General features: G+C 42.5%; 1 long non-coding RNA gene across 17 annotated transcripts in view; it reads left to right on the top strand.

Annotated features, from left to right (window-relative positions):
• The window catches only part of LOC140629701 (uncharacterized), an 802,104-nt gene that overhangs the window by 419,159 nt on the left and 359,797 nt on the right, over positions 1 to 23,148 (top strand). For all 17 annotated transcript variants that reach the window (XR_012027527.1, XR_012027528.1, XR_012027546.1 and 14 more), the window contains one exon: positions 3,704 to 3,760. This is a non-coding gene — a long non-coding RNA (uncharacterized lncRNA). The remainder of the gene's footprint in view (positions 1 to 3,703; positions 3,761 to 23,148) is intronic.

Below are 23,148 nucleotides of genomic sequence, written 5' to 3'. Positions count from 1 at the left end.
CCCCACAGGTGTCATAATACCCCCACATTAGTCATGTGAACAGCATCCAACATGTCTTTATGGAAAAATAGAGGAGGAAGATGTGCACTGCAGCTCTAGGCAGACAGTATGGCAGCTTGTTATAGAAATGACCCCAGCGGGGATCCCTGGGTGGCTCAGTGGTTTAGCGCCTGCCTTTGGCCCAGGGCGCGATCCTGGAGTCCCAGGATTGAGTCCGTGTCGGGCTCCCAGCATGGAGCCTGCTTCTCCCTCTGCCTGTGTCTCTGCCCCCCTCTGTCTCTCTCTCTCTCTCTCTCTATGTCTATCATGAATAAATAAATAAATAAATCTTTAAAATAAGAAAAATAAAAAAGAAAAAAGAAATGACTCCAGCAAATCACACTCCCTGCAAAGTGATTTTGCTCCTCCTTCCATCAGAATTAGAATTAATTTCCCCATGCTTTGGTCTGAGATGACCTTGTGGCTTGTTTTGACTAATGAGATGTGGTCTAGAAGTGACGTGGTGTGACTTCTGGGTCTAGACCTCAAGAGGCCTTATGCTTCTGCTCTTGCTTTTCTGGAACAGAGCTGCCTCCACATAGAGGTCCAGGCTAGATTTTGGAGGATGAGAGCTATAGCAGCAAGAGGCCCTGCAGGCATTCATGTGAATAAGGCCATCTTCATTCATACAGCCACTATTAAGTCACTAGCTGATTGCTGTCATAGAAATGACCCTAATTAAGACCAGCAGAAGAACCACTCTGCTGAACTCAGGCCAAATTGCTAACCTGTGGAATTGTGAGCTAATGAGTGACTGTAGTTTTATATTACTAAGCTTTAGGGTTGTTATGCAATAAATAGTTGATGCAACCAGTAAGAGTTACTAACAACCAGTACAGGGAGAGAAAGAAGTAACATTTATTGAGTACCTACATTGTGTTGAGCAATGCCTGAGAACATTATCTTGATTTTGCCTTACAATACCTCTCTGAGGAGGCATAATTTTCTTCCCAGTGGGAATACTAGAGGTCAAAGAATCTCAGCAGCTGGTCCAAAGTCACATATCTGATGAGTAATAGAGCACAGATAAAAACCCAACCAAAGCCCATTCTTCAAATACATCAGCTTCACAACCTCGATGCATTTGTAAAACATCTCTGTAAATTTGACATATCTTTATGCTGTCTGAAATATTATTTATTTAATAATATTTTCCTTAAATTGGCTCATTTGAATAAGTTACTAGACAAATAAATATATTTAAAGCAGAATCATTTTGTTACTAGGACAAATAACCACGCCTAATATTTATTGAATGCTTTCCCCAGGTGAGCTCTCTTCCATTTGCTTTGCATGAATGAATTGATTTAATCCTCACAGAAATTCAATCAGGTTAGAGCTACTGTCATCATCATCCCCTTTGGAAAGATAAGAAACATGAGTTGGGAAGATTAAATAGTTGTTCAATGTCACCAAAGAAATTGGTAGTAGAGGCGTGGTTGTGCTACTGGCATCCAGGGGTGGGGAGAGACCAGGGATGTTACCAAACATCCTACAATATACAACACAGCCTTACATCTCCAACAAAAAATGATCCCGCATAACTGTCAATAGTGCCAAGTTTAAGAAACCTTGTTTCTGCCTTTCTAAATGGTAAACAAAAATAAGTATTGGTTGCCATGAATGGAAACTCAGAAAAAAAAAAAAAAAGAAAAAAGAATAATACAAAAGAATCTCTAGAAGCTGTTGCTTGCCAAGATGGGTGTCTTGGGAGCTTCTTTTTGCTGAAAAAGATTAACAAAATGTTAGAGAGATGGTAAAGGCTAGAGACTCTCTCCTTGGGTGTAATCAGAGGATTGTAAGAGACTTATAATTGGAATTAAATCTCCTTGTGTGATTCTAAGTAATTTATGCCATGTCCATGTCCCTATCAAATCATCCCACAATCCACTGGTGCAGAGCTCATCCTTTGGAAAATGCAGGTGGACAATCTGTACCCCATGGGCCAATCTAGCCCATCACCTACTTTCTTAATAAATTTTGGGGGGAACATAGCTATTCTTAACCCATTAGTAATATAACCTAATAACATAACCCATTCTTTTACATATCGTATATGGCTGCTTTTGCACCACAAAGACAGAGTTGCTTTGTGGCAGCAGAGACCATTTGGCTCACAAAACCCAAAATGTTTACTGTCTGGCCCATTGTAGAAGGGCCTGACCCCTGCCTAGAACTATGCTTGGTACATAGTAGGCAATCCAGCCAATTATGTGCTAATACTTACTGAATGAATAAAGTCCTGGGAGACAACTGCTCTTCTCTGTCTTCCCTCTCCGCCAGTACCTCCTTCCTCCTACTCCATCCTACCCATGCCTATTTAATTATTTGTTTGTTTTTGCATTTCCATATTGCTCACCATGAAATGATAGCTCCATTCTTAAAACACACACTTGTCCACAGAGTAGTTGATCACTGTAAGCTGCTCCGTTTTAGGGATCAGAGATATAAATGGGTCTCCCTGAGAAGGGATGGTGATGGATCACCATGTTCTCAGGAATCTGAGCTATTCCCTTTCTCCTACAGCTGTTGGTATTCACTGCACTTTCTCAGCTCCAGAGTTAAGGGATATGTAATAGACACAGGAAGACCTATAAAAGTAACATCTGAAACTGCCGCAGAGCTGAGTATTGATTTATTCATTACTATAAATTTTTTGTCATTACTATGCAATTGCTCTATCTCAGGAAGAATTGATAGATGTGGTTGGAAGCTGCAACCCACTGTGCAAAACTTTTTCCCCCTTCTATAATTTCCTGTAACTCTTCTAAAGAATCATTATTCCTTATTACATAGCTCTGGCATGCCACCTATTTAGATAAATGCATGAACAAGTGTGCAGTAAATATTCATAGTGGCCCATGTGTCAACGGTATATGTCACTAATTAGATAATTTAGTAGTTCAAATAAATAAATAAGAAAACAGAAGCACACCCAGGAAAATAGTGAAATAAAACACAGACTCCTTGTAGGAATCCAGGCAAATAGGACAGCTTTTCAGACTATAGGATCATCTTATATATTGGAAACCAATCAGAAGGTCACAATGATGCTTAATGATGCTGCTTACATGGGGGAGAAGCCTAGATCCACAAGTGCATATGTCTATTTGGATCTTCTTAACAAGCTACTTACTTATTTACTTAAGCAAGGCCACTCTGGATGGGTCTTAGGGGATTTGGTGACCTTTTGCCTCTTATCCTGCTCATTTTCTTGGGTCTGTTATTTATGATCCTGCTGATACCAACAGAACTGGGCTCAGAGTCTGAAAACGATGGGTTCAAGTTCTGAGTCTGATACAAAGTGGGTAAGTTACTCATTCAGCTTGGGCCTCAGTATTCTTATCTGTATAATGGAAATCTAATTTGAGGAATAAGGGCAATGATGATGAATTGCAAATGAGACAAGAGACAAGGAAGCCCTTTTCAGGGTCCAGTGTTCCAAATGAACATTAGAGGACATTTGTCTGTTTGCTTGTTTTATTTTAAATGAATGCTCTCAAGAAAAGTAAGCTAGGCAGACAGAGCAGCTATTTAGAGAATCAAGCTACTATTTACTGGGTGCCTCCTTTGTATCAGGCATTGAGATTACAGATACTTTCTATAGGTTAATGACTAGAATCCAACTTGGTGAAGTAAAGGATGTTTTTGCCATGTTTAACAGATGGGGAAACTGAGGATTAGAGGCACTCAGTGTAACGTACTGAAGACGGCAGATCTGGTAAGTGATGCCCGATGGAAATCTCCCTTTCTCTGGCTCTTTCATATCCATTATGCTGCTGGTGATATGCTATGTTGTCTCCAGGTTTTAGTTGAAAGGACTTAATTTGTTTTGTATTTTAGAAATTAAAAAACAAAACAAAATTTCAATCTGAGTTGTCCAGATAGCTTGACTATATTGACAAAATTCATAGTGATCTTCCTCAACTGAGCAACTCAGAGTTCTGTTTACACAAATGTAGTTACCCCAAACAGTCAGTTTGATTAAGGGTCTCTGTGGTGACCTCATGAAGTGGTGTTAAGCAAAAATAATTGGATCTAGTGAATCCTGAGATCTGTCTGATTAGCTCCTAATGCATGAATCTGGCCTTAGCCCTTTCCAGTGGTGTGTTAGAATATGAAGGAGATGGATTCACTTTGTCAAAGAGCTAAAGCCAAATCTTTTAGGCATGCCTAAGCTAGTCAAGGCCTCGTGTGGGCATATTCATTTCTCAAATGCAGATAGGATGAATCTGCATGTTGCCATTAAGCAGTCATATAAAAATTAAACTTATTCATACCATCCTTAGAGCCAGCCAAATTATCTGATCAAGGTGCCCCATTTCTGGTTTGGGTTTATCTAGTCATAACTGAGAGTCCTCATTAATTTATTTAGCAAATATTTAATTTGCACTTCTGTGTGTCTGTAGCAATGGAAGACATTGGAGGTACAAGGATTAATTACATTAATGTGAATGTACCTATTCAGGGAGCCCTGGTTAAAAGCCCCTGCTGTAATTGTTGAACAATACAAATGTAGAGGGATAGATGGATAAATATAGGGATGTGTGGATAGGTGGATAAATGAATAAATTGATAATGAATGGAAGTGTCTTAATCATGTAGGTACCTTTTTGAGCTTTCTTTTGACCCTCAGGAAGACTCAGAATGACTTACTAATATCTCTGTGACTAATGTTGGTACCCAAATGAATCTCTTCAGATCCCATGTTGATATGTCTCACTGCAAATTTTCTTTCTTTTTATTGATAACTGGAGTTCTTGCCTTTTGTCTATTGAGTAGTTTTTGTCTCTTAGCCAGTCCTTCCTAACTACCTTTTTGGTTGTACTCTCTGCATGGGTTTGAATCAGGGTTCATCTGTTCCTCTCTTTGAACCTCACTGGAAGTCTCCCAGTGACGACATCAGTACCCACAGGGGTGGAATTCTACAAAGGTGGATAAATGAATGGAGGCTAATCAATGGAAGATTGTGGGTGGAGGCAGAGAATGGGTAACCATATTGCTCACATTTGTTCCTCCAACATCAGCACCGGTGCCTGGCCCATAATACGTCATCACAGATTTAGTGAAGAAGTGGTTAGGTGACTGAATAAGTAAGTGATTCAGTGACTGAAGAAGAAGTGATGGGTAATTCAGTAGGTAATGAATGGATGGATGCATCTATGCATGAATGAGTGGATAAATTGTTGTATTGGTTATTGGGTAAGTAGGTGGATAAATGGGGGAAATGTAACTAGATAAATGATTGAAAGGGAATAAATGGGTGGATACTTGCATCAGTAGATGAATGGGTGGGTGAGTAAATGGATAAATAGATGAATGGATGGATAGATATATGGATGTATATTTGCCTGGGTAAAACTTAGAGGATCTAGGAGTAAGTGGATGATTGTGTGAATAAAAGAATGGATGGTGGGATGAATGTTTGGATTGTAGCCCTAAAGCCTGTTGGGCACTGGGAGAAGATGGGCTGATACTTAAACTATGCCCTGATTATGGCCAAAGTAAACAATCCTCTTGGTTTAAGGGAATGATGCTGCTGGCTTTGGGAAGATTAAGGGCATGGCACACAAGGGCATGGAAAGTCTGACTGGCTGGCCAGAAGAGTGATAATGACTCGTGGTTTCCAAGCACTGTTTATAAAATAACCAAAGAAGCAATGAGTATGTTTCTTGGGTTCCTTGAGGCCACAGAGAGGAGGGACGTAACCTCAGCAGGGACAGCTTTATGTGAAAGGTTAGCCAACACAGAGTACATGACTGCTGGGGGTTATACACCCACTGTTGACCAGAGGGCCTTTCTATTTTCTACTTTTCTTCTTCCTTCCTTTCCTCCTTTCCTCCTCCTTCCTTCCTTCCTTCCTTCCTTCCTTCCTTCCTTCCTTCCTTCCTTCCTTCCTTCCTTCCTTCCATTTCTTTCTCACTACCCTGGCCCAGACAAGGATGACCCAGGGCCAGAATGCAGAGCCTTCTGGGAACTGACCCATGCTTTGCCTTGAAATTTGGAACTTCACCTAGGTGACCAGTTTAGACTTCTAGCTGAGCTGGCTGGCTGATTTCCCTGCTCAGGATCATTTACCTCATATGTGTTCTGATTAACTAAAAGAAGCTGTGGTAGAGAGTGGAATGAGCATGGGGCTTGGATCCAAACAGATTTGTTGTCTAGTGACCTTGGGAAGTTTCCTGTACTTTAAAAACTCTGCTTTATCTGCTAAAGATAATGAGGAGAGTGTATAAAATCAAAAACACTTGTTTTATATGGTTACTGTAAGAATTAAAAGAAATAATGTGAAAAAAATCATACCCAATTGGTACCTACTAGGTGTCTTATACAAGTAAGTAACTCTTTGGTTTGTTAATTCCTTATTCTCCCTTCTGTAGTTAAGGTACAGCAGTCCATATGAGACCGGGATATGACTTAGGTGTCAAGTGGGTCCATTCATTTGGTCCATTGAAGACTTGAGGAAAACAATGTGTGGTGTTTCCTCAAAAAGTTATGCATAGAACTGCCCTATGATCCATCAGTTCCACACCCAGGTCCATATCCCAAAGAACTGAAAGCAAGGACTCAAGCAGGTACTTTTACACTAAAGTTTTATAGCAGCGTTATTCCACTAAAAAGGTAGAAACAATTCAAATGGCCATCACCAGATGAATGGATAAACAAAATGTGGTCTAGCCATACAATGGAATATTCTTCAAATTTAAATAGTAATTGAATTCTGACACATGCTACAATATAGATGAACCTTGAAAACATCATGCTAAATGAAATGAGCCAGATACCAAAAGTTGGTTGTTATATGACCCATTCATATGAGGTAAGTTCACAGAGACAGACAGAACAAAGCTTAGAGATTACTAGGGGCTTGGAGGAGGAGGATGGAGAGTTACTGTTTCAATGGAAACTTTTGTTTGAGTTGATGAATAAGTTTTGGAAATTGATAGTGATGATTGTTGCCCAACACAGTGAATGTACTGTATGCCATTGAATTGTATACTTAATTTATTTTAATTATTAGAAATAATTAAAGTGGTAAATTTTGTCATAAATGTTTTAAATTTTAAAAAGTTGCCCATGGCTATTCAGGGTCTTTTTTGATTCCATACAAATTTTAGGATTATTTGTTCCTGCTTTGTGAAAAATGTTGATGGCATTTTGATATTGATTGCAATGAATGTGTAGATTGCTCTGGGTAGCATACAAACATAGTGATCTGAAGGGGCACCTGCACCCCAATGTTTATAGAAGCAATGTCTACAAGAGCCAAACTATGGAATGAGCCCAAATGTCCGTTGACAGATGAATGGATAATGAAGATGTATATATATATATATATATATATATATATATATATATATATATGCTGTGTGAGTGTGTGTATATATATATATATATATATATATATATACTGTATATATATCCCATATATATACAATGGGATATATATATATATATGCACACACACTAATATATATATGTGTATACAAACACACACACAATGGAATATTACTCAGCCACCAGAAAAATGAAATCTTACCATTAGCAATGACATGGCTAGAACTAGAGGGTATTATGTTAAGAGAAATGTCAGTCAGGGAAAGATAATTGTCATGATTTCACTCATGTGGAATTTAAGAAATAGCATAGAAGCATAGTGGAAGGGAGGGAAAAATAAAATAAAATAAAATAAAAATAGAGAGGGAGGCAAACCATAAGAGATTCTTAACTATAGGAAACAAACCGAGGGTCACTGGAGGGGAGGGGTTGGGGGATGGGGTAACTGGGGAATGGGCATTAAGGAGGGTACTTGATATAATGAGCACTGGGTATTATACACAACTGATGAATCACTGAACTCCACCACTGAAACTAATAATACACTATATGTTAATTAATTGGATTAAAATAAAATTAAAGTAAAAAAAATAATTAAAAAATTGGCCCCCCAAACACCCTCAAAATAGAATTTGTGCCTGTGAGCTACACAGGTGTGCCTAAGCCCATGGGGTCAGACAACCTGGCTCAACTAGTTCTCAGAATACGTTAAGCTATTCAGCAGCAGGATTGCTTTCCAGGATGGGAGGCAGGCACAACCAACACTACTAGTTCTAGTAGTTCTCGTGTTCCTGTCAGCATCTCATCATTCATCTGATTGGCCTCAGTGAGATAGATAGCTAGTGTTAGCTGCCATTGTTTTTTGACTGGGTGATTGTGCTTGAGGTTTAAATTTCTGAAAGTGAAGGTATGATTGGCCCAAGCTCTTAGAAAAAGTGGTTGGATTCTGGACAGACAACAATAACTATGAAGAGGAGGGTAATGTTAAGACTGTTCTCACCCCTGCCCCAATCAGCGCCAGAAGCCCTGAAATCCATCTTATTCCATCACTCTTACTGTTCCCAGATATTTAGACAGGGAGGCCACAGATCAAAGAAAGACTGTTCTGGCCCGAACATAGGATGACATACATGGAAAACCCAAGCTCTGCAGGAATCCTGTTGCAATATATGAAGAGCTGGAGCCTCAATTATGGGTACTCTGAGGACAAAATTTCAGACTTTACTCTGGCTTTTGTCAGCTTAAGACTCTTAAAGTAGTTTACACAAAGATTTGTATGTCTGAATTTTTCCCTGGCAGGTTCTTATTATAACCTAGATAAGGCAAATCCCGAATATTTGTGGTTAGCAACAATAAGGAATTTTCAAGTTGTCTGACGTTTTCTAGCCATGCAGATCACCACCTAGGATCAATATTCAGCTCTGAGACAAAAGGAGACATATAGATGGTGGGAAAGTTTTTCATGGTTTGTGCAGTGTCTGAGTTTCAACTCCTTAGCACCTTCGACCTCCCTTTGGTCCCTGTTTCTCTCTTTCATCTGTATGTGCGCATGTGTGCGCGTGCATGTGCGTGCACACACACACACACACACACACACCAGACCTTTTGCCCTACACAGCATTCTTTCAGAGCTATTCAAAGGGAAATGTGGATGTCTAACTACCTAACAAAAGTATCACTAACCAGCACTGCAGAAGAGGGAAGGGACATTTAAAAGTGAAGTTTTTGCCTTCTCTTCCCTTTGCGATCTCCTGGCCATAGGTTGTATCCTTTGCTTCCATGACAAGCTGGTTTTAGACCTTCCAGAGTTGAGCAGAACAACTGTTACCACGTCAGTAAACAGAAGACTGTTTACGTAAAAAATATAGATTTCCTTTAAGCGCTTTGCTTAAGCCTTTAGTACGTTGAATTTACATTATTATTGTTTATGTTCCCAGAAGTCGGCAGGAGGATGGCCTTGTTGCAGTTTATGTGGTTTCATGATTCACACTTGATGAGGCAGCTATCACACAGGGCGGGGATGGGGAGGCGGGGAGAGTCAGGGAAGCGCAAAGAAGATGAGAGCAAGCTCACTTGTGGGATCTATAGCCTTAACATAATGGTACAGCCAAGGGCCCGGGGATTTCTGAGTCAGTCTTTCAGATTCCCAGACATGTTGATCAGTTTTGAAACTGGCCCACCCACAATATCTGTTGCACCTGATATTCACTTTGGCCGTGTTTTTCAGGGGTTCTCCTGAGATCCGAGCTCCTCCCCCAGCTGTCAGCTTAACAGTGTGCTCAGCTCCTGTCCCCTGGGTCCTCAGAGTGCCATGTGGAGATCTGTTTGCCAGCCAGTGCTGAGTGCCTTCTATGTGCAAGTGACACCCATACAGATATGTTTCCAGGTTGGTGGGCCCTGGTGGAGAAGGGGAGTCTGACCCCAGTGCCAGAAGTTTCACAGTTTAAAACTTGATAGAGTGTCACCACAGGCCATCTCCTGTGGTGAGTCCAGCTTAGAGCCATGTCAACTAGTTCTGAGCTAGATTTCTAAGAGGGTCAAAATCAAGAGAATGTGTTCTCTTTTATGAGGCATTGAAACAGAATGGATAAAAACCTGTGTTTTGGAAACATTTAAATCTTTTCTATTAGTTTGTTTGATTCTTTGTTGTTTATTTTTTCTTTGAGACCTAGCCCTGCTTCTCATTAGCTACATGGCTTTGGGCAAATTTCTTAAACTCTTTGTCCCTTAATTTACTCATCTATAATTGGGGGATGCTCCACCTCATAGGCTTCTGAGAGGACTAGATGAGATAATGCATGTAAAGCACTGGGCATAGTACCTGATAAATAGTAAGTTCATAATGGCTGGTAATAAGACCTAAAAACTATTTTTATTATATAAAGGTGGCAAACAGGAAAATAGGCATCTAAAGTAGAGGGAAGGTAAACCAGGAGGAGTTTCATGGGCCATGTTTTAGACGCTCTGGAGGCATTTTTGAGTGCATGCTGCTTATGGCTTTGGTGTGGGATCCTGGGGATATTAAAGGCCTCAAGTTGCTGACTCTTCTGGGAATAGCTTGAGAACCAGATGATCCAAGGATCCCACTCATATTCCATTAGGATAATATGCCCACTTCAGGACTCCTCGTCCTCTGCAACCATCTTTTAATCAATTATTCTGGGCTCCACATGTCCTAGACACTTGATATTTTAACTTGTAAGCTTTCATTCATAAAAAGTTGAGCCATTCATGGCCACCAGACATGAATTAGTGTTTGGGGACAATGTCTGTTATCAAGTATGCTAACTTTGACAACTCGGTATCGTTTCTGAAGTCAATGCATTCATTCCATTGTTTATTACTTTATTCAACAAATATTTATTGATTATCTACCATGTGCCAGGCTCTGTGATAAGTGTTGGGGATGCTATGGCAAGCAAAACACACAGAATTATCACTGAACATGGAATCTAGTTGGGGGAGGCAATTTCAAATAATCATAAAAATATATACAAATTATAGATTATTGTAAGTGCTATGAAGGTGAAACATAAGGTCCCATGAGGACATATAGGAAGATGCCTGAGCATCTGGGGTGAAGGTTATCAGCAGGTCCCTCTGCAGGAATAATGTTGGAGTTGAAAAATAAGGAATTAACAAAGTTGAAAGGGCTAGAGGTAGACAGAGAAGAATCATAGGGTGTTCTGGTTATCTCCTGCTGCATAACATATCACCCCAAAACTTGGTGACTTTTGACAACATTTGATGATCACTTCTCCTAGTTCTGTGGTTGACTGGGGTCAGCTGGGTGATTTTTGCTTATAGTTGTAGTCAGTTGTTGACTTGGACTCCACTAGATTTGACACCCAAGATGGCTCCCTCAAGTGACAGTTGATGCTGGCTGTGGGCTAGGAGCTCAGCTGGGTCTGTCAAATGGAACATCTGCATGTGACTTCTGTGTGGAGCTTAGGTTTTTGACAGCATGGCAACTGGGATGTGAAGGGGAGTACCCCACGAGTGTGTTCCAACAGGCCAAAGTAGAACCTATAGGACTTCTTATGACCTAGCCTCAGCAATCCCAGAATATCACCTTTGTCCCATTCTAATTGTCAAGTGAGTTGCCAAAGCCAGCTCAGATTCAAAAATAAGGGAGATATAGATTCTGCTTCTTAGTGGCAGGAAGGCACATATACGCAGGGAGTAAAGAACTCCTGGGCAGTCATCTTAAGAACAAGTTACTCTGTGTGGCTTTTGCTCTTGCTATTCAGTCTAGAATGATCTTTCCTGAAATAGTTACATTACCTACATCATTTAGATATCAGTTCAAAATATCTCCTTAATTCAAAAGATCTTCCTCAAAGAGGGCTTCATTGACCTTTGTATCCAGTCACTTTCTCTCTCATGACTGTATTGAATTATTTTCATAGTACTTACCACTCCAGAATTTTCCCTTTCTTGGATTATTTGCCACAGTTTTCCCATAGTTAACCTCACAAACCTATAAAACATAAGCCTTATAAGGTCACAGTCTTGGTCACCAATGTATCCCCTACAAATATGCCTGACAGTGAGAACTGAAAAAATACCTACTGAGTGAAGAAAGAGGATTCTAAGTGGAAGAAATGCCACACACAGAGATCCTGAGGCAGGAAGTGAGCATGATAATCTGAGGAAATGAACAAAGCCATGTGTGTTGGAACCGGGGAATAGAGAGGCAGCCACATACCATGGGGGCCCACAGCAGCATCCTGCTTGGTCACAGTCAGCCTGGTTCATTCCTGACCATGGTCACCATTTTCTGAAGTGCAAAAAGTATGCATATGTTCTGTTATGCAAGCGCTCTGGCTTGAATATGTCTAATGTGTGCTCCAAATGACTCACTTAATGGATAAATGGCACCCGCTGAATTTGTACTCCATATTCTTATGTCTTACTCTTTCTAAAAGTAATTGAAAAAACAACAACAAAAAGACTGACAAACAACCAAATGATCATCACCTACATACCAAGAAGTTTTGCCCTTTTCCTGGGAGATGCTGGGACCTTGTTTCATTATTTCTTACAACACTGGGATGTTGATATTTTAAATCTCCCCCTTTTTTATGCCAGTGGTGGAATTCAGATCTCGGGAAACTTGCCCAAGGCTCTCCAGCCTAGTACCAGTAGCTGCTGGGTTCAAACATAGGTCTGCTTTACCTCAGAGCCCTGCAGAGTTTTGGGTAATGGCCTAAGTCATAAGGAGAAAGAAATCAGGGAAGACAAATGTCTAAACCAAACCCCAGAATGATATATTTTCCTCGTGGCATTGAACCAACTTGCTGAGCCCCATGATAACTGGCCGACTGTGATTATAAGGCAAGGATCTGATTCCTGCCTCAATCATGACTGAATAACCACTAGTTAGGAATCATGAAAGGGCCCAAATGAGTGGTGCAATGGGGATGAGGAAAGGTCCACAGTTGCCAGAGATGGATACGAAGGCAGTCAGAGGTGGGGATACTTCAGTCAAACCCAAAGCAAAGCCACCAGAACATTATGTTCTGACCAGGGCAAGGGGAGGGGGTTGTGGTTGGGGAGATTGTTGGCGATCCACTGGCTGACAGCCACCATTTTTAACTGGTGCTCATTCTTGGTGAGTATTGTGTGTGTGTGTAAGTCACATCAGGGGACTCCCAGCTGGCTCTCATTTACACCCTCCAGTGCCAGGGTCTCTCTCTCCTAAACCCTTGTGAACTGTCATCATTTCAATATTTTCCTGTGCTTGAATGGGCTTCTCACTTAATATCTCAGTCTATGTTTTGAGCTATTTTCCTCTTTATTTTTTCTCCATATGGGGAAAACTTAAATACATTTTTTTAAGGAGATGGCAGAGGAACTTAGCCTAAGTCACACCATCTGTAGTGGTGGACACTTTAGATATTTGTCTGGGAAGGGAAATTTCTTTTCCATGTTTTCTCCTGTTATTCTTTGGGAAATCCAGGGAATGATAAGAAAAGAAAGAAAAGAAAAGAAAAAGATTGAAAGGGATAAACAAAAAGAAAGGGGAGGGATCCCTGGGTGGCTCAGTGGTTTGGCGCCTGTCTTTGGCCCAGGGTGCGATCCTGGAGTCCCGGGATCGGGTCCCACGTTGGGCTCCCGGCATGGAGCCTGCTTCTCCCTCCTCCTGTGTCTCTGCCTCTCTATCATGAATGAATGAATGAATAAATAAATCTTTTAAAAAAGGGGGGGAAGGAAGGAAGATGGTAGGGAGGAAGAAAGGAATTGAGTGAGAGAAAGGAAAGAGAAAAGAGAAGAAAAAAAGAAAAGAAATTTCCAAAGGGAGGGAGAACAAACTTTCAAAGAAGACCTGGAAATAAGAGAAACTAAGCTGCCTAACAAATATTACAGCAAAACTTAAGCAATATCTCATTTCTCAGAAGGGATACACGAGAAGGATGCACTGAAGAATTTGCATTGGACTCAGAGATACAGTGATCTGTGCTACTTATTTTTTACATATTTGTGTGTGTGTGTGTATGTGTGTGTGTACTAAAACCAGGGTTAGCTCTCCAGGAGAAATCCTAGGTAGATTTGAAAGTGGAGAAGGGTGCTGAGTAGAAGGGGAGAGTATTTCAGCCAATGCAGACTATTACTGAAATTGATGTTCTTGGCCTCCACTGTTTACCTTGTTGCCTGCCAGGGTAACTATGACCCCAGCTGAACCCCCACCTCCTAAATGATACCTAGAGCCTCCAACGCCTATTCCTGCCTGCTCCAGATCCTTCTCTGGCTCATCACTGCTGCCATCTTTGGCACAAAGCCTTGTTATATAGAGGGTGAGTGGATCAACTGAAAACAGGCTGATGAGGAACAAGAATGTCCTCACCCTTGGACCAAAATGCCAACCGCTGATGGAACTCCAGTGGTCACTCTGGTTTCAGTGGAGATGTATTGAACTCAAGCTTGGGATGAGAATTCAGGGATCTCATTTTCTATCATTTGTTCAAAGCCAACTATGGACAAGGTTCTGTGATATCAAACCCTTGTTATAGAAGAGAAAATTTGGACTCAGCTGTTAAGTTGTTTAAGGCCACATGGGTCTTGAGTAGAAATGTGGTTTCAATCAAGGCCTCTCTGACATCAAAGATGGAGTCAGTCATTCATTTAAAATTGACCACAGAGAAGGTCCAGTTAAAGGAATGGGATACTTTTCTTCATTTCTTCACCCGTTCACTCTGTTCTTACTTGTGGAACTCACCAGCAGATGATCAGGCCCCAGAGATGCAAGAGTAATAGTCGTGATCTCTACCCTCATGGAGCCCATGATGCACCTGCATCTGGTCACTCAAAATGTGGTCCATAGGACAGTGTCCCTGGGTGCTTGTTAGAAATATGAGGTGTCAGGCCCTATCTCAATCTCCCTGAATCCTAATGTTCATGTGAAGCTGGTCTCCAGGCCATTTGAGAAGATGCATAAAGCATGAGAGAAGGCCAATAGGAAATGAAGTGGAAATTAGGAGTTAGTAATCTGGACAGGGGGCAGCCTGTGTGCAAGAAACCAGAAATCCCAACACACTGAAGGAAAGTGAGTGATAAACTGGAGCAGGAAAGGTGAAAAGGGGAGAGAAATACTTGAAGCTGCCAAATTCCTTGTGGGAGTGTGTGCACCACTGACTGCATCTTATCAGCTATGAGATCTCGCCCAGCCTCAGTTTCCTGTTCTATAAAAGGGGAATAAGGTTGATATATTTCTCACAAGGTTGTAGCAAAGGTTAAGAGTCAGTATTTGTAAAGTGCACAGTCAAGTATTTGGCACAGAGCAAGTCCTAAGCACACTGGCTGTTATCCTTATTATTATTCCTCTGACATAGCTGTTCTGTAGACTTAAGAGCATACCAGGTGGGACGCATTGTCCCCTTGAGGAGCGTGCACTTGGGGTAAGTAGAAAAGGCCTGTGTGCCTGGGTAGTTGAGACAGAAAGCAAACACCCAGCAATTTCTAAAATGCTTCCTAAAAACACTTTCTAAATTGTCTTTAAAAAAGAGCTGAAGTATCACCTACTCTTAAAATCATCCATCTATTTATTCTGACATTTTTATTATCATGAGCTGAGCTACATCTAAGTAAGTAATCAATCATAGATAATATCAGTAATGATAATAGCCAGTGTTTATTGAACATCTATTACATGCAGGTACCATGTAAAACCTTTTACAAGCATTATCTCAACTTAATTATCTCAAATCCTCACAGATTTTGAGTGATTTTACCCTCCTTTCCACAAATGGGGAAATTGAGTTTTGGCATACAGGCAAGAAATCCATCTGTTGATATTAAATCAGAGGTTGGAGACATAGGCAGGAGGTAGCAAGGGCATACATAGGAGAGGCCCAGTGAAGACACAGCCCGTCCCCAACTCCTCTCCACCTACAGCTCAAATGCCCATCCTCTGGTGCCCAGTTTTATCTTTATAGTAGGTGAAATTCTAAAGATGTCCTCCACCAAGATTCCTATCCCCTGTATATTTGATCAAATGAGAATCTAGATTCTGTGATAAGAGTTTTGCAGATCTAAGTAAAGTCCTAAGTCCCCCTAACATATGGAAATTATCCAGTGGGGGTCAGATGAACCCTTAAAAAGCAGAGAGTTTTCTTCAGCTGGTGGCAGTTGGGAAGTCAGAGAGATTTAAAGCAGCAAGACTTGACTTGCTATTGCTGGCTCTGAAGGTGGAGGAGGCCATTCAATGAGGGCCCCAGAGGGGACTTGAGAAGCTGGGAGTGGCCCCACTGGCAGCCAGAAGGAAGTTAACACCTTAGTCCTACAACAATGAGGAGCTGGATTTTGCCCACAACCTGAATAAGTTTGTAAGCAGATTTCTTCCTAGAACCTCATGATAGAGTCCTGCCTGGCTGTCAGCTTGATTTTGGCCTTGGGAGACCCTAGGCAGAAAGAGCCCTGCTGATCCCATTAGGACTTCTGACCTGTGGAAACTGTCAGGTAATGATGGGTGTCATTTTAAGCCACGAGGCTTGTGGCAATTTGTCACATGGCAATAGAAGACTTACATAATCTCAATTCGTGAAACCATACAGTACATAACACTATTGGGGTTTTGCTCTTCCACTTTTTTAGCTGTGAAAATAAAGGACATTGTTTTACTTTTCCATCAACAAGTAAATGTGAAAGTGAACAGAATATGTTTTCTGAAGGAAAGATGGAATGGGGCATACATTTGTCTCCTTTAGACCATGGATCCCGGGCATCAGGCTTCCCAGATTCAACATGCAACTTCCTCCCTTGGTAGTTGTTTGGCCTTGAGGTTTTCAATCAACTCTATAGGCTACACTGTGTTTATCCATAAAATTGGGATAATAATAAGGCTGTAGGGAGGATTGAGTGATATAACATTCCTAAAGTATTGAATTCCCTGCCCAGCACACAGTGATCACTCAGTAAGTACTCCCTGTACACAGCATCCTCACCTGGGGGGTTACTGTATGAATGAACTCCAACCTGAAGAAGCTAACACATCATCACCATCAGCATAGCTCTCAGGTTTTATGGCTGAGGTCCTAACATGTACTAGATCAGGTCAACACGTATTCTTGGCTCTGGGCACCTGATGGGTGACTCCAATCATAGATCCTACAATGCAGAACCATATCCTGAAGGAAATGGTTGGACAACCCCACTGGAGACTCTGCTTGGAAACTAGGAGGGCCAAGTGGTTCAGCTGGGATGCTTCTGCAGGTGTCAGAACTACCACCAGTTCAGTGATCGATATTGCTGACTCGGAGCAGGCTGCTCACAAGGGCCCACTGAAGAACAAGACTATCTGTTCAATCAAAACAGTTGAGCCAGCAGCTCTAGGTAGACAAAGCCAGACTTAACAACAGCCTTGTTCCAGCATCTGCTCATTTCTAGCCTTGCCAAGGAGCTAAAGGTAGAAATCCATGAGCACGCTTCTGTTTTTATCAAGTGTATATTACTCCTTTCTTTTTAGTTTTTCTAAAGAACAAATAACTTTGGCCACTATATTCATGGCCTGTTGTTTTTTAAAGTTCTACTGTGCTTTTTCAGAGAAATATGTATTTTAAGAGAAAACAGTTTGTGACTGAAAACAGAAGACAGAAATATGCAAGGTAGAACAGCACCCTGGCATGCAATGGCAACTGGACCTTTTCATTAGAGCTGGGTGCAAGCTGACATCATAAAATCAGCCACATTGGGAAATAGGGATGGTTCCATTCACACTCAGCAACTAGAGTCTCTCTTTCAGGTTTTCCTCCAACTATCTATTATTTGCAGAGCTCTCAAGCAAGTGCCTCTTACTACCTTTCTTCCCCTAGATCACTCTTCTCTAATTTTAGTGAGTTGGACAACACCATGGCATGCTCTGGAGGAGGAAACTGGAATATGTGTAAATAATTGGTAGATGCAAAGATCCATTTCAGCTGAGGAGAAAAGAAGAATGCAGAGCGCCGCGTGGTCCCTGCATGGGTGTGCATTCAGGGTCCAGCGCACAGAGCAAGGGACAAAAGCAGAGAGGGCTGGCCGGAACAATGGGCCATCACAAATGCCATGTTATGTAACTGGGTTATTTGAATTCACAATTGTGAAGGCCACAATTGTAGGAGAAGGCCTGTCCTCCTGATTCATGGTGGGAGGGCAGCAGGCTCTGAGCCTCCAGATGAGGCCAACAGCTGCCACTCAGGAGAGAAGGACCAGATTACTCCTGACCCCACAAGGTGCTCAGCAATTCTGTGTGGAGCTGCACTTTTGGATGTTTACAGGAAAAGAAAGGCAGTGGGATATCTTCCCCCACCACTGAAACTGGCCTTTTGAAAATGACCTGATTCTTTCCATTTGGTGCATACTTCTTGAGCTCAAATTGGTGTTCTCTGGATAGTGCCTTGGGACTTTGAGTTGCATGTTCCAAGGCTGCATCAAGGCATGTGAACGTGAATTTGCAGAAAGGCCACCATAGCAGGGAGTCAAGAAAAGCTTCTTGGAAGAGGTGAGCTTTGAAGATAGTATGGCTGTGGCATGATAAAGGCACTAAGGATAATTTTGACTTGCGTGTAGCACCCGATTACACAGCACAAGCAATGAAAGGACAAGGCTCTCTCTCCTGCCCCCCTGTTTTGTGTCGACCCCCCATCTGCAGGCCCCGATTTGCTGCCAGTCTTTTCACCTCATTCATGATGACAGGCTCACCCTTCCCACCTCACTCATGGTGGGACCGTTGAATTCCTCAAACCCACCCAGCATCTCACTGGTCTGTAAAGTCCTCCTCAGGCACACCTCACCCATCTGCTCCTGCCCCTCACTGGTGTACGTGCCCTCTCTCTTGGGTCCTCATAACTCCATGTGTTTCCTTCTTGCAAGCACCAACCCTGCTCCACATGCTTGGTCTGTATGCAGATGTGCCACCTCACTAGGATGCCCCAGAAGAGGGTGAGGGTCAGCTCTTCTCACTTCTCTATTGGTCATGTTCTGCACATTAAGTGGCTTTATAATGTCTGAGTGGTAGAAGCCTTTGTCCTGGACTCCGGGTACTTAGAAGCAGCTTTAGCATCAGTAAGCTTACTTGCAGATGTAGGCTGAGTCCTTTCTCCTTGTGGTGTGGTGTGGTGGTGGTGGTGGTGTGCATTTAAGTTGAACATGCAAACAGAAGCTTCGTCCTGATTCTTCAGCCATCCCACCTGTCTAGGCAGTTTGTTTTGTTGGTTGGAGGTGATATGCAGTGCCAGTTGGAGAGCTTTCCAGGAAGGAATAAATAGCTCAGAGTTTTGGCTCACTCACTGGTGTCCTCAGATGCAAATACAAGGATGATGAGGGAGACAGTGCTGGCGATGATGATGATGTTCATATGGAAATCTCGAGTATCTCTGGCTTGCCAAGAGCTTTCCATTTCTTTCCCTGCTTATCCCACAGAAGAAAAACAGAGGGTAGGTATCATTACTATTTCATTTTTTTTTCTTTTAAAAACCCCCAACACTTTATTAAGGTATGGTCAACATAGAAAATGCTGTCCATATTCAGTGTTTACAATTCATTGAGTTTGGGGCTAAGTGTTTACCTGTGAAGCCATTACCTCCATCAAGGCCCTAGATAGACCCACCTCTCAAAGTTTCTTCCAGCTCTCATTATTATTATTATTGTTGCTGTCATTGTTACTTTATGATATGAGTACTTAGCCTAAAATCTACCTTCTTAGAAAATGTTTCACATGTAACACAGTATTGCTATAGCCCAGTAGCACTCTACGGCCCTATGCTGTGTAGCAGATTTACAGAAATGATTTCCATTGTGTAACACTTACATAATACCCTTCCCTCACCCCCTGGCAAACACCATTCTACTCTCTGCTTCTGTGAGTTTGACAATTTTAGATCCCACATATAAAGGAGACCATACAGAATTTGTTTTCTTTGTTTGGCTAATTTCACTTGTCCCGGGATCCCTGGGTGGCGCAGCGGTTTGGCGCCTGCCTTTGGCCCAGGGCGCGATCCTGGAGACCCGGGATCAAATCCCACATCGGGCTCCCGGTGCATGGAGCCTGCTTCTCCCTCTGCCTGTGTCTCTGCCTCTCTCTCTCTCTCCGTGTGACTATCATGAATAAATAAATTTTAAAAAAAAAGAAAAAAATTAAAAAGAAAAATTTCACTTGTCCCAACATGGGCCTGGAGGACTTGATTCTCATTTTGTGGTATAGAATGGCTCGCCCCAGATCACAGATCTCAGAAGAGCCAGGACTAGGAGCCCTAGCAGCCGCACTTCAGGTGTCCATACATACTCAGCACTGCTTCTTACTTCTATAGCTGTGTAAGCACACACACACTTATGTATATACAGGTGGGTGCGGATGAATGCATGGAATCGGATGTCTTATGGGAGTTTGTGTGCAAACAGGTAGGGATGAGCCAGGGTGTATCTGATTTTGTCTGATCACATTAGAATGTCCATGTTTGTGTGTACTGTGTATGTTGGTGTCTCTCACAACCCAGAAAAAGCATCGAGGTCCAAACAGGGCCAGTATTAACAAGGTGAGAGGTTCCCTGTGGTTGCGGGCGCTCCTGCCCCAGCTCCCTCCTTGTCCACTCTGAAACAAGAGTGCACTAGTAGAGGCTCTGTTGGGTTGGGTGGGGATTCTGGCCTTACCCGGGAGCAGTGCTGCAGATAGCTGCAGATTAGGAGGTAAACTTCCACCAGTGAAGACTTGCTCTTCACTTAAATTTACATTTAAATGCACCCTGTCATTTTTAATCTCAGGCACTTGACACAATCGCCTCCCAGGGAGCAGACTGTCTTAGTAAGGCCTGCTTCCAGCCAGGTAACACCCAGGCTGCAGGAGCCCATTGCAACTCCAGGGCCCAGAGGCATGTATGGGTGTGGATGGAGCAGCTTGGTGATGTATGCAAATTTTACTGTCAGGGGTAACTCAAATGCAGTCCAAGGAGAGTGCCAAGGGGCATCTTGTGTTACCAGCCCTTGGGAGGTATCCCCTGAGACTGGAACTCTCCAGGTAGGAGGTGGGACCCAGAGTAGCTTGTTCAATCCTATTAAAGGTGGGAATGCCTTGAAGGCTGCTGACAAGGTGGAGAAGCTGCTGTTTGTCTTACAAACCAGATGACAGTTCAAAGAGAAGCAGGCTTCCTCGAGGTTCCCATCACTTCTCCAAGTCCCTGGTTCAGAGCGCAGAAACCTGGCTGGGCTCAATTTTTCCTAACTGTCAGAAAGTGAGCTACTTATTCCCAGGGTTCGTTTTCTTTTGTTTTGTTTCATATTACTTTATTGTGTTAGGATTTTCAGGTTAGCGATACTAGCGATGCCCTTAATGATAAAGTAAATCTGTACATGTTATACCCACCCCTGTTTCTGTCCCTCATCACTGTTCATCTTGTTTGAATCTTTCGAAAAGCTTCATATTTCTCAAAAGTCCCTATCTGAAATAAAAGCACACAACCTCTCTTACAGCATCAAGCGATCCAAAAGTAGCTCAGGAATGTTTGCAGTGGGTCTGGAGCGTGAAAAGCCTTTTTGTTTTAGCCAGAAAGACACTGAACTTGGGGCCCAGCGACACGCCTGAGGCCACTCCTTGAGTAGCTCAAGGAGAGCTGAGAACCTGAAGGTGGCAGGCAAAAACACCCAGGAACAGTTTCATCTCATCAGCTGTGGCAGACATCGCGTGACGTGGAATGAACATGCATCACGGAGGGCAAGTCAAGGGAGTAGGGGGCCAGAAACCAGATTCGATCTTCATAAGTCTATTGCATGAATGTCAGGTCTGAGAGACAGTTTGGTGCAGGCAAATGACAGGTTCTGATTTTGAATTCAGAAATGGTACTTTTCCATTATAGAAAAGCCACAGTGTAGAAAGAAGGGATTTTAAAAATATTTATCTTTACTTCACACAGAGCTACTCCATATTTCCTTCCAGCCTGTTCTCCTGCTTATCTAAGAATATCAGCCTAGAGACAGAGGAGGGCTGAGGCCCTCAGCTAACTGTGTGGCCGTGGAGTATGGGGAATCCCCCCACACCGCTGGGGCTGTGTGGTTTTCCACTCATACTCAGCGACAATGAATGTGCCTTAAACCTACAGATGCCAGTTTTAAGAAAAGCTGATGTTGTGTGTTGAATTGTACCCCCCAAACCCCCCTTCCACAAGACATGTTGAAGTCCTCACCCCCAACGACCTCAGAATGTGACTTATCTGGAAACAGGGTCTTTGTAGATTTAACCAAATTAAGATGCGGTCCTTAGGGTGGGCCCTAATCCAATGACTGGCGTCCTTATCAAAAGGAACATTCTAGGCAGACACTCACAGAGGGCAGGCCCATGAGGACAGCTATGGAAGAGTGGAAGCAGATGGGGGTGATGGAGTTCAGGCCAGGGAACAGCAAGGACTGAGGGCTGCCACCAGGAGCTGGGAAGACTCAAGGCAAGATACCACCCAGCGGCTCAGAGGGCAGGGCCCTGCCCGCAGACATATTGATCTGGCATTCCTGCCTTCAGAGCTGGGAGGGACACATTGCCACTTTAGGCTCTCTGGTGGGTGGTCCTTTGTTGTAGCAGCCCTAGGACATGCAAGTGGTGGCATTCTTGATTCCGTCCATGTGTGAGCACTGGCACTATTTCTGTTGATTGGTTTAGTTTGTTTTGGTTTTGGATACAGAGACCGAGGATATAAGACATAAAAGTTTGAGACTCATGGGACACGAGGAGGTCTAGGACCTAGCTCAGCTGCTGAGACTAATTGCTGTGTATGTTTCACTTGTTCCTCTCCTGGGCCCCCCTGAGAGTCAGGCTGCCAGGCCCAGCCCTTCTAAATCTCTATCACAATCTCTCTTTCTGTTATAGTGACCGTGGAGGCCACAAGTTGTGCATGGCACAGGTACAAGACAGAGGAGAGCCACCCAGTCCCCATCAAACTTTGTGTACAAACTTTGCTTGTGCTGTGCTGGGGTATGGGGCTTCAGTTGTTATTTCAGAAAATCCTCTCAAATCCTACTAACCCTACGGATTGTTCATAAAAGGGTTACAAAAAAATAAAAAAATAAAAAACAAAAAGGTTACAGGGGATGTTGAAGGATCTTCGAATATCTCATCACTGACCCTAGGAACCTAGATTTTTTAGGAGCCAGATCTTTTAAATGAAGTCCACTCTCTGACACCTATCTTCTCCCACCCATATCTTTGCAGCTTACATTAAATGCAATTACATCAAGTTCAGTAGCTATGGGATTGGGCTCAGGAGTAAGAAATCCTGGATCTTCCTATGCACCAGCTATATGGCCCTAGGCAAA

Source organism: Canis lupus, chromosome 3 (assembly GCF_048164855.1).
Source record: "Canis lupus baileyi chromosome 3, mCanLup2.hap1, whole genome shotgun sequence".
Classification (NCBI taxonomy): domain Eukaryota; kingdom Metazoa; phylum Chordata; class Mammalia; order Carnivora; family Canidae; genus Canis; species Canis lupus.
This window is presented reverse-complemented; position numbering and strand designations above follow the sequence as displayed.